The following is a 12,816-nucleotide window of genomic DNA, read 5'->3' as shown; positions in this document are numbered from 1 at the left end:
AGTACCTCTGGATCTATTTTGTCATCAGTTTATTTTGTTCATTAGATTCCACATATAGTGATATGATCATGTGATATCTGTCTATTTCTGACTGGTTTATTTTGCTTAGCATAATAACCTCCAGGTCCCTCCAAGCTGTTAATGAGGTCTATTTTAGGTAAAATGGTCAGGAAAGGCTTCTTCAAGAATTGACTACTAGACAGAGACCTGAATAAGTATGGGGTAAGATCTGCAAAGCTCTAAGGGAAGAGTGTTTTAGAGAGGGGGGAAATAACAAGTGCAAAGGCCCTGAGGCAATAGGCAAAAATAAGCTGATTATGCTTAAGGAGCAAGTCAATAAGTCAATATAGCTAGAATGCAGTGATGGGAAGGATGACATACTAGATACACATGGAGAAATTACTCATTCTCCTCATTTTACGTATGAGAAAACTGAGCCTCAGAGGTTAGGTGACTTGTCCAATATCAAAGGATGTCAGTGGCAGAACTGGGAATGGAACTTGGGTCTTTGGAATAACTCTAACTCTATCTCACTCCTGGGCCAGGTTTAGATAACCTAGAACCGAGCTGGGACAAACTTTTAAGTACTCTGAGATTACTTAGATAAGTTTCAGGTTTCTCTGATCATCCCCTCCTCTGCTGGGTAAACAGAGAAACCTTATATATTACCTGGAATGTGGAATAAACATGACTTTGGGATAAGGAGAATAGGAGCACATGCCAGGCATTGTTGTAAACCCTTCGTTTGTATTACAACAATTTTGTAAGGTTGGTGTGTTGTTATATTTCCCATTTTACTAATGGGGAAATGGAGGTACAGAGACATTAAATAAATGTGCCCAGGTTACAAAGCCAGTACTAGTAGATGATAGAGTTGGGACATGAGCCCAGGAAATCCAGCGTCTAAGGCTTGGCCTTCTACACACACTATGCCAATTCTCAAAAGTAGAAGTCAGGAAACATGTTCTCTAGTCCTAGCTGACATGGCTCGAAGACCCCATTTATACCCAAGCCTGAGATCATCTCCATTTACTTGCAGTCCAGGCTTTTTACTGAATACCAGCTGAATGACTCCTGCGTCCTTCAGCCAGGTGGTTCCAGAGACTTCTCTAATTCTGTAGCTACTGTAATCACAAAGCTATGATGATAACCACAAAAATAGCCAATTCATAGCCACTAACATTTAACACACATTTTGAAATTAGACTAGGTACTAGGCTAAGCACATTACATGTACTATCTTATTTCAGCGAGGGGAAAAAGAATTGTTCTAAGACATAGGTAGAGGGATCTGTGAGGGACTCCAGGCTTGAAAAAAAGAAAACACATGGAACTGAATAATCTCTGTAAGCCTGGGTAAAGGAACTGGGACAGAGGCATTAGGGGATTGGTGGTAAGGGCATAGACTATTAGCACCTTCAATTCAACATGTCAGTAGACTGAACTCATCTCCTGTTTCCCACCTCCATGATTCAGCAAGTAGAATAACTATTCTCCAAGTATTAGACTCCAAATGTTCATGTTCTCCAACTCCTCCTTCCCTCATTCCCCATTCTCACAATTGCGAAGTCCTTGTGGGTTTTTTTACTCTAAGAGCTCTACATCCACACTGTTCTTCATTATTCCCTACTGTGTCAACTTCCTCTTGGTTCAGGATCTCATTACCTCTTGCCTGCACAGCTAGAGTATTTCTTAAAATGTGCTGACATTATAAAGACAGACTGTTACAGTAGCCTCTTCCCTGGTCCTTATTTCACTAGTCTCCCTTCACTTCTCCTGTTCCAATCCATTGGGCACACACTGTCAGACTAATGTTCCTAATGCTACTTTCCTGCTCGAAATAGAAAAAAAAAAAGGTCACCTCAGACTCACTCCGTAGGCATGCCATGATCTAGTCAACATCTGCCTTATGTCTACCTTGGGCCTTCCAAGCTCTCATACATTTTTTGTTCATGCCATTGTCTCACCTGGAATGCTTGTTTTCAGGCATTTTTTGGTGCGCTTTGTGCATGTACTATGTACTTTGTACGTATTCAAATCCTTAATCTTCAAAGCCTAGAAAATCAATGAAGTTATCCTAAACCCATTCTCACCACTTTCTGTCATGTTCTTGAAACATCTCTGGCTGTGACTACATCTGGCTCTGGCCTCACCATTAGCTAAGGCCTCAGAACTATAGTCCCCCTGTTCCTTCTTGCTTATCAAGATTTGTACTGCTTCCAAAGAATGGAAACCTAGTCAGTTAGGATTTCTATTCTCATTCCTGTTACTCCGATCTTACACTGGAGCTATCTCTTAACAAAAGACCTGGATTCTAATCTGAGCCTCAGATTCCTCAGCTACAAAATAGGGATATAATTCCCATCCTGCCTATAACAGAGGGATTTTGTGAGAATCAATGTGGTAACAGAAAAGGGGGAAAGTTAGGATGGAAGACTCCCAGCCAGATCTTTATTTAACAGCTCTTTCTGTCACCTGCAATACACTGAGTATATATAGAAGCCTTCTATCCAATCAATCAAAAATATTTCCTGGGCCTAGCTGGCCATGGCCATAGCTCTGGGTTAGGGGATACGGAGAGTGCAGGGATGAATGAGAACAGTCCTTATTCTTGGGCTCCTTGCAGTTCAGAGTGAGATTGTGTCAACTTCCTGCAAAGAACTACTAACAATATTAGGCAGATCTAACAGTTCAGAGTGCCATAAAAGTTGAGAAAGAAATGTCTGATTGGATGTGGCCTCAGAAGCTTCATAGAAGGAATAAGGACTTACTTAAGCCAGGTCTTGATGCAAGGTGATAGAAAGGCTTGGGCTACTCTGCGCCAAGCACTCAACTAGGCATTATGCTATTAGCCCTCATGATACTCTATGAAGCAGGGGATGGCATGTCCATTTTATAGCAAAGGTAACTGAAGATGGGTAAGGCTGTTTGTCATTCAAGGTCAAACAGCTAGTAAGTAGCAGAGCCAGGATTTGAACCTAGGTCTGCTTTACTTTACTTGAAAGCCTATGTGCTTCTTACTTACTTCATGGTCTGCCTTACTTCATTATGTAGCAACATGAAAGGAAGAACAGATAAAGTCCTTTCTACCTCAAAATCCAATTATTTGAATGGGGGGAGGAGGGAAAGGAGGTTTACTGCTGCTATGTCTTCCCCATATGACTGATCTTATGGCAGATTTAGGGTCTTATTAACTGGAATAGTCCAAGTATCTGGCAGAGAGCCTGCCAGGTATGAGACACTAAGTATTTGAGGAACATGTGAATGAATAAATGAATGAATAAACACCTGCCCCAGCACCTTGGTTCTGAGGTCTAAAAGTAAAGTCCAATATCTCAAGCTCCATGTTCTGACTCTCAGCCCCAGTACCTATAATAACAGTATTTACTAATTGTTAGCTAAAGGTGCGCTTTTCTCATTCTTGTTTTCAGGAGTTGGGGAGAGGCAAGGAGAGGAAGGGATAAGAAGGAAAGATGGGCAGTTAACAGAGAAAAGAGAGGGAGCCCAGCTGGAGTGGCTCAGTTGGTTGAGTGTCATCCTGTGCACTGAAAGGTTGCCAGTTCAATTCCTAGTCAAGGTACATACCTGGGGTTGCAGGTTCGAACCCTGGTTGGGGCATGTAAGGAAGAGAACCGATCGATGTTCTCTCTGACAATATCCTCTGCCTCTCTCCCTCTCATTCTCTCTCTCTTTCTCCCCCCTCCCCACCTTCCTCCACGGATGTCCTCGGGTAAGGGTTTTAAAAAAGAGAGAGAGAAAGGGAGAGGAAAGTGGTGAAATCAGAAAAAGTAAAGGAGGAGACAAAAAGGAAGAGGATGCCTAGGCAGGATTGAAATGTCTGAAGCCTAGACTTTGGGAAAGATTTATTTTTCCTTCTGGTTCCAGAACCAAGGATTTTTTTATTTTTTTAAAGCAGCACTAGGAATTCCTCATCATAAATTTTAAATGAAGGGAACTTACTTGTCTAAACCTCAGACTAAATCAGTAGGCAGAAATAAAGTAAAGCTCCTCAGGGTTCCAGTCCTCAGTTCTCACCACTGTCCTGCCCGAGCCCACCCCTCGCCTGGTTTAGGATGAAGCCTGCAGAGGTCAGAAGACATACAGGTTCTTCCGCTATTCCTCTTCTTCTACAAGGGTAACTCCAGGCTAATAAGCCCTGGGAGTCTAACCGGCCTGTGGATAAAGGGATACGGACATCCTCTGGGCCCTTCCCCACAGCACCATGCCATAAAAATGTATTGAACCATAGAAGGAAAGTGTTTCTCCTTTTCTGCTGAATTCCTCAAATGTGTGTAAATGAACTAGGATGAAGATGTAGATGGAGGAATCAAGGTCCCTTTTCAGAACTCTCTAGATCAGTGGTTCTCAACCTTCTGGCCCTTTAAATACAGTTCCTCATGTTGTGACCCCCAACCATAAAATTATTTTCGTTGCTACTTCATAACTGTAATGTTGCTACTGTTATGAATCGTAATGTAAATATCTGATATGCAGGATGGTCTTAGGCGACCCCTGTGAAAGGGTCGTTCGACCGCCAAAGGGGTCACGACCCACAGGTTGAGAACCACTGCTCTAGATCCTAAGTCCTAGTACAGATCAACCCTCTTTAGGTCTCATCTGCATATTGTACACACGTACTTTTCCTTCTTACTAAATCAGTGGAGAGAGCATTGGGCTAAGAATCAGAAAACCTAAAGGCTATTTTCAGATTTACCTCCAATTCACCATGTAACCCTGAACAAATCATTTCACCTTCCTGGACCTTAGTTTCCATATCTGTAAAATGAGGGTAATAGAACCTACTCTTTTGAAGGATCTGCTGATGGGTCAAACAGGGTTGATAAAACTATTTGGTTTGATGTGAACAGTACAAGAAGTAATGATGGGATGGTCTCTTTTTAAAAAGGTGGTAGCTGTACCATCTTTCAGTTAAAGGGATCTGCTCTGAGTGGGAGATTAAGAAAAGCTGTGGTATACACAATGTCACTATCTGTACCTCCAAGACAGTCAGGCATTAAACTATGACTAAAAAAGCTCAAGAACTACATACACACAAATCCCAGCAGGTCCAAGTAAAGAAAAAATTGCTCAGGGAAAGTAACAGAAAAGTAGTAATGACCAATTTAGTGCTGAAGAGCTCAGGCTCTAGAATCAGACACCTGGGTTTGAATCCCAGCTTTGTCTCTACTAGCTTTGTGACCTTAGGCAAGGTACTTACCTTCTGTGCCTCAGTTTCCTTTATTTGTTTAAAATGGTTCCTGCGTCACAAATTTGTTATTGGGAGAAATAAATGAGAAAGCATAGGAAAGCCCTTAGCTCAGGGCCTGGCAAAAGTGACTCAATGACAGGAGCTGTTATTCCATTTAAGTACCACAAAAGTATGAATAAGAAGCAATAAAAAGGAATAGGAAAAAGGAAAGAAATGTACATTTGCCCTTCCTATTATGTATCATACCCTATGCCCAAAGTCTTAATTATTCTCATTTATTCCTAATAACCTTTTGAGGTCAGTACAATTACCCCCATCTTACAGGAGGAAACTGAGTCTTGGAAATAAAGCAACTTGTCTAGAATCACTCAGCTAAGATAGAGAACTTACTGGAACCCAGAAATGATTCCAAAGACTGTGTTTTTTCTATTATATACATTGCACTTTCTCATGCTCAAAAATAAAGGAGTCCATGCATATCAAAGCAGGCACCAATAATAAAGTTTTAGGAAATGGACCAAATTCTCCCATTGTGTAGTTGATGAAGTAACTGCTAGTTTTGCATGCCTGGGAAAAAGATGGGCAGGGATAGAATACAAGTGTACCTTCAAGTTCCAGTGTTGCAGGACTTGACTTACCAGGCTCTCCCCAAGGGGCTCTCAGCTCATTGTTGCAGTAAGAGAAGAGCTGGGCTTTTACAGAACTGGATACTATGCCCTTAAGGACAAAATATTCTAAGACAATCTAACAAACAGTCAAGAAGTCATGAGAGGTGCCTGGGCTAAACCTGATCAAAACACCTTATACTGGAAGGGAATACGATGCTAGAACACCTTTGCAAGAATCAGCATGAACTGTGCCCTTGAGTATGTATACTGTCTCTATTTCTGGAAAGCACTTTACTATGTCCCCGATGACTACAAGTTAGCCTGGAAAAAGCACTCCTTCCCATGGACCAGGCTATTATTTTGGAGCACTGCATAAAAAAAATAATAGGGCAGGTTCTACAGGAATATATGGAAACCAGGAATCTACAAGTGGTGACTAGAGGAAAGAAGCCAGGAAGTGAATTAAGAGAAAATATTGGGAAGAACTGGGGTCTGGATATCAAAGGCTTTTGTTAGGTGAGGAACCAAGCAAAAGGCCTGGGAAAAGAGAAAGAGTGCTTCAGGGGGCTAAGGAGAGATTCTGACAAAAGAAGTCATCTCCTCTATGTGTAAAGCAAATTTTTAAAAAATAGCATGTCCCTATAGAACCCTTGCTGATTGGAGTAGAGCTATCTCCAGTGCCTGCAGGATGACTGACTGAAAGAGGTGCTGCTGAAGTGGTATCTTCCTCAGGAGAAGGGAAGGAAGACGGAAGCTGGCTCTATCGGCCTCTCGGGTGGCAACCAAGGCAGGCGTGAGCAGCCCACAGGACATAATCAAAGCGTAATAGCTCCAAGGCTCAATCAGGCAGGGCTCACCTACAGGTGGCTTCAGACTGACTTCTATTGCAACCAGCACCCCAAGATGCACAACTGCCCACATCCATCAAGGAGTACAAGACTGGACATAGAGCAAATAGCCCTTGTCCCAAGAGCCACACTTGCCAATCTATTTGTTAATTCTGTTCCAGCTGACCCTAACCTCAAAGCTTTAACCACCTTAACCTTTATGAGGCCTGCTTTCCCCAGTCTTGACCAAACTCCATTGTCTTGCAGTCCTACCACACTCCTCCCACTCACAAGGATACCTGACCTTGCCTCTTGTGACTGGCTCTATTGTGTGGTTGCCTGTGCCCTGGTATAAGAAACCAACTGGTTGTGTTACCATGGGGATTAAAAATATGACAACATAATAAAAATGCAGCCAGTCACAAAATGGCTCAGTAAAACCCTCCTCTACTCCCCAAGAAAGACAGGTCTCAGGATACCAGCATATCACAAAAGGAAGCCCTGAAGGGCAGCTGACTTCTTAATGACAAGAGACATTAGGACTCTTGAGCCCAGTCCATGTTCATGTCTGAGAACATTATGCATGCCATAAGTAGATGAAACTCAATCCAGGCAGTCTCTAGGCTGCCTGGAGGAATATCCAGAGAATATAACAGATGTGCAAGACAATAATTCTTGCCTCTGCATTTTCTGAGCAGCGAACAGCATTTCTCCTTCCTCAGCTAAAACTGTCTCCAATTTCTCCCTCCTCCTTCCCTAGAAGAGCCAACCCACAGGAATCATCAAGGGAGGCACAAGTAATTACTGTTTTCTTTTCTCCATGCTAATGAGACAGTTGGATGGTTTCCCTTCCCCCTCCTGTGTTGGGAGCAAGAATCTAAGCCTTTATAATCTATAACCAACACACCAAAGCTTGGGCCAGATAGTGCTCTGCAAACTGAACTGTGTAGAAGACTGCTTTCTGTCCCTGGTGAGACCAGAGCTGTAAGAGGCCCCACCACTTTACAGAAGGGGTGGTAAGACCAAAGTGGGGAGAGGATCTCTTCAAAGTCATAAAAGAAAAGCAGTGGCAGGGCCAGAATCAGTCTGCTTACTCCCAGTCAGGGCACTTCCCACATCATCCAGACTTCTGACAGTAGAGAATGACTTTGGAAGTATCCTCAATGTGGAACATGGAGCTCCAAGTTTCAAGTTCACATATCATTTTTTGAATAGGTACTTAAAAAGCAAAGACAATGCAGCTCTGGTTGACGGCTCACTTGGTTGGAGCGTCATCCCCTGCACCAAAAGGTGGTGGGTTTGATTCCCAGACAGGGCACATACCTGGGTTAGGGGTTCGATTCCTGGTCAGTGCATGCAGGAGGCGAACGATTGATGTTTCTCTCTCCCATCAATGTTTCCCTCTCTCTCTAAAATAAATTTTAAAAATAAAGCAAAAACATATCCTCAAGTGAGAATTTAAAAAAAAAAAAAGGAAGCTGAAGGGAGAAATGAGTTTGGAACCTACCACTGTGGTCTCCTCATCCAGTGTTTTTTCTTCTATTCTAAAAGATAGATGCACAATGTTCTGGGGGAAAAGGAGTGAAGGATAGGGGATACAGTGTAGTTGGCAGGAAGAAGCACATAAGAGATCTTAAGGGGTACTTATACAGTTTCTGGCTGGGAGAGGTGATCCAGCCTTTAGTTTTGCAGGGGCCTAATATGCCCTGGAGGTTGAAGGCTAGGAATAAATTCAATTTGGCCAGAACAAGTACCAGTAATTAGGAAAGGGTACAGGGTGTCCTCAAAGTATCATGGGCCCCTCTCCACACCACCAACTGCCATGGGTGAGGAAAACACTCTGCATATCCATCCCCAACTTCTCAACTCAAACTATGTTACAGGTTTTCTAGGATCTCTCTTTCCCATTAGAGAGCCCTCAGATTTTTAAACTGGGTGAAGTATAGAGAAGTGGCAGACTAACAGCTCTGTGACATGAGAAAGAATCTGATTGATTCTTTTTGTTGTTGTTGTTGTCATCCTATTCACTATATTCACCTGAACTTCTGGGAATTTAAGTGATTGTTACCCAAGGTCACACAGCTAATAAGGGCAAATCAGGACTTGCCCGTATCCTGTGCCTTTTGTGACCATGGTGACTTTCAGCATATTTGGCCTTTGCAAAGATTTGAGAGGCAGATGGGATAGGTGTTCTCTGATTAATCATGCTGTCTCTTTTTCTAAAAAGTCTCATTTGACACCTCCAATCCATTTCAGGCCTAGTCCTGATATTTATCGTCTCTTACAGAACTTTCATAATTTACTTCTAACTCAGAGGTCAGCAAACTTTTTCTGTAAAGAACAAATAGTAAATATTTTAGATTTTGTGGGCTTATATCAGTCTCTGTAGAGTCAACTCTACCACTGTAGTATGAAAGCAATCATGGAAGAACAAATGAGTGTGGCTGCATTTCAGAACTTTACGGAAAGAGGCATCAGATTGAATTGAGCCGACAGCCCACAATTTGCTGACACCTGTTCTAATGCACTGTTTCCAATCACTGTCTCCCAATGCATCATACTCTCTCACAGCCCTGCACCCTCATTGGATACCCTCTGCCTGTAGGATAAAGTTTAAACTCTACCCTCATTCTCTACCAATCCTTCCCTGCACACTGTACTCCAACTTTTTACCTTTACCCATGCTGTTTCCTAACACCCGCAATGTCCTTCTCCCTTCCTCTGCCAATATTGCCTATTCAGTGACAAACTCAAATGCCAACACCTGTGAGAAGTCTTTGCTTGCTCTGCTTTACATAATTAGTCATACTTATATGACTGTCACTCACTCACCACCGCCTCCCCTCTTCCCCACAATTCTAAGCTTCTCAGGGGCAGGGGTAAGTATCTTACTCAATTCTGTATCTCTTGCAGTACCTAACATAGCACCCAGTGTCTGCTGACAGGTCAGGCTTCTAGGCTGAGCAGAGGTCACTAGAACATAGGGATATTTGGTTCAACAGAACTATGAAATGACTTACAGCATTAACGAGACTTCAATCTGCTTCAAGGGCTGCCCCCTCTCCCTCCTCATCATGTTCCTTGGGTCTGGCCAGGTAACTAGTTAAGGGTCAAGATCAGGCATTTCACTAGATGACTCTACCCTGTGCTGAGATGTGCGAAGAGAATATCCTATTTTCAGAGCTCCTTGTCCCTGACCTCAAATTGTATCCTTAATATCAGCCATAAACTGAACCTAGATCCAGATTTAGCCCTAGAACAGCAGACAGCCTTCTAATAAGAGCAGGTTCCCAAAGGCAGGGTATTTCACCCAAGGAAAGGCTCAGGTATACAATGCAGTCTGACCTCAATTGAAGAGAGAACACAAAGGTAAGTGATAGGGACGATCAGGGGCATCATCCCTGAATGCAAAGGGACCTTTACTGAGGTTAGGGGTCCTGAGCAAGCCTGCAGCCCACAAGTATGGCTATCCTAGCTTGGGGAAGCTGTGAGGCCAGACTAAAATGCTAATGGGGGAAAACAAAACGAAAACATAAAAGAATTATTCTCCCAAGCCCAGAAGAGAACAACATTCCATCTGGGTGGGTGAGCTTGTCACAGGCATGGGGTACTTAGCATATCTGCCATTCTAGGATTACAGCTGTCAAGGTTTAATTAGAGTAATTAGAGTTAAAAATGTAATTTCACTTCAGGGGTATTTTGAACCGATTCCATTAATTTCTTCTTTTAAAAGAACAGAGAAAGGAGGGGTAGGCTGAGTGGAACAGAGGATTTTGCCATCAGAGAAGCAAAGCCATGTGCCTGGGCTAGATGAGCTTTCAAACCACTGCCAAAAACCCCCATCCAGCACCTTTGTAAATTTGGCTCAGAGGACAGAGGGCTGCTGCTCATCAGCTTCCTCCCTGAAACTAAGTAATCAGTTGGCACCTACTAATAAATTCACCTCCTTCTCCCCACCTGCGGCTCCTGTGTTACTGCCACTCAGTGGTTACTATTACAGTCCTAAATCTGGCAAGGGGCTCGGGCTTAGGGCTGCTAATATGATTTGCTCCATGATAGAAATTGCTCTAATGTCCACTCCATTATCAAGAATTCCTGGACACATCTTTATGCTAGTTCCCGCGTCTGAAGTACCCTTCTTGCCTTGTCTGCCTCAACTCTTACTCTTCCTTCAAAGTACAGATCAAAGTTATCTCCTCCAGGAAAACCCATCTTCATGCCTCTGTAATCCCAGAGTCCCTTGCACAGGCCTCTATTAAGGCACACACAGAATATTGTGATTTGTTTCCTTGTCTGACTCTGATGCTAGATGGTGAGGTCTTTCAGGGCAGGGACTGGGTCTTCATCTGGGAATCCTTACCACTAGCGTGCTCTGACACATAGGAGATACTCAACAAATATTTGTTGAATGACACAACTATAGGGGGAATTTGGTCTGACCACACTGGTAGCTGAGCGTGTTAAGCATGCAGGTTCTACAATGCCTAGAAATATCCATGAGTCCCTTCCCCCGCCTCCCACAGGGCCAGTTCAGAAACCTGACTCTGCACTGCATGCAGGAGGAAGCCTTCCCATTGATCCCAAATGATGATTGATCTCTCCCATTAGAGCCTGCTCATTCCGTAGGGACCTTGGAAAGGAGATGAAAAAGCAAAAGCAAGCAAAGCCTATCCCCCCATCTTCCTCACCACTGGTTTTAAAGAATTTCCTCGAATCTTTGAAGGGCTCTAGTCTAGAAGGATAAGTATGATCCTAGTTGAGAACAGTACATCAATTTGGAATCAGTGTTGTAAATAATCATAAATGCTGTAGTGTAGTACAATAGAGAACATGCTGTGTGATACACAGGGCAGCCAAGTCACTTCACTTATCTGAGCTTCAGTTTCCTTTTCCAACCCATTCAGTAGGTTGTTAGAAAAAATAAAAGCAGCTTAACCCAATATTTAACACTTAGTAGATATTCGATAAGATCACCTATACTAATAAAAGGGTAATATGCTAATTAGACCGGGAGACCGGACATCTTCCGACCGTCTGACTTCCTTCTGGACAAAGCTACGATGGTGGGGGCTGAGGCAGAGGCAGTTAGGGGCGATCAGGCCGGCAGGGGAGGGCAGTTGGGGGCCACCAGGCTGGCAGGGGAGGGGAGCTGAGGGCCACCAGGCCAGCAGGGGAGGGCAGTTGGGGGCCATCAGGCTAGCAAGGGAGTGGTTAGGCAGTGATCAAGTTGGTAGGCAAGCAAGCAGTTAAGAGCCAGCGGTCCCGGATTGCGAGAGGGATCCCAGATTGGAGAGGTTTCAGGCTGGGCTAAGGACCCCCCCCCCCCCGCCCTGCCACCATGCATGAATTTCGTGCACCAGGCCTCTAGTATTATATAGTTTATAAAGCTGGGGAACACATGTCAAAGGAAGATGGACACAAGTTAACCATTTCCCCATTTGCTCAGAGCCTGCTGGTCCCATCGGAGTAAGTCTACACCAGCAGAACTGTTGTGTTGACAAGTGTAACCAGATCCATTTAATGGTAATCAGATTCTCCCTAGCTAGGAGCTCTCCTCAGGCCTCCTCACAAGCTCCCCAGGCCCATATCGATCCACTTCTAATTAGGAGACAAGTCAGTGCGTCTGACAGAAGGTCAGGGCCTAGGCTGCCTCTGCTGGCCTCTGGCCAAAGACTGAAATGCCCTGCTCAGAGTAGGCCCAGAGAAGGAAGACATTTTTGATAGAAAAGGAGCCCAGACTGAACTTATCATAAAGCAGCCTAAAATTTAGAGCTGAAAGGGTCCTTTATGAGAATGAGCTTTGTTATAATTCAGCTGAAAAAGTTGAGGTCCAGCCCTAGCCAGTTTGGCTCAGTGGATAGAGCGTCAGCCTGTGGAATGAAGGGTCCAGGGTTCGATTCCAGTCAAGGGCACATGCCTGGGTTTCGGGCTCAATCCCCAGTAGGGGGCATGCAGGAGGCAGTCAATCAATGATTTTCTCTCATTATTGATGTTTCTATCTCTCTCTCTCTCTCTCCCACTCCCTTCCTCTCTGAAATCAATAAAAATATATCTTTAAAAAGCCTATATAATAAAAGAGGAACATGTAAATTGACCGTCCCTCCACTACACTCACCAGCCAATCAGGAGTGAGTATGCAAATTAACCCAACCAAAGGGGGGGGTTAATTTTG

At 43.7% G+C, this 12,816-nt stretch overlaps 1 pseudogene; it reads left to right on the top strand.

Annotated features, from left to right (window-relative positions):
* The first annotated feature begins 12,042 nt into the window (after positions 1 to 12,042).
* LOC102422080 overlaps positions 12,043 to 12,816 on the top strand; it is a 3,014-nt pseudogene continuing 2,240 nt past the window's right edge.

This window comes from Myotis lucifugus, unplaced genomic scaffold (genome assembly GCF_000147115.1).
Source record: "Myotis lucifugus unplaced genomic scaffold, Myoluc2.0 scaffold_60, whole genome shotgun sequence".
Lineage (NCBI taxonomy): Eukaryota > Metazoa > Chordata > Mammalia > Chiroptera > Vespertilionidae > Myotis > Myotis lucifugus.
The sequence above is the reverse complement of the archived record's forward strand: the minus strand, read 5'-3'. Positions and strand labels throughout refer to the sequence as shown.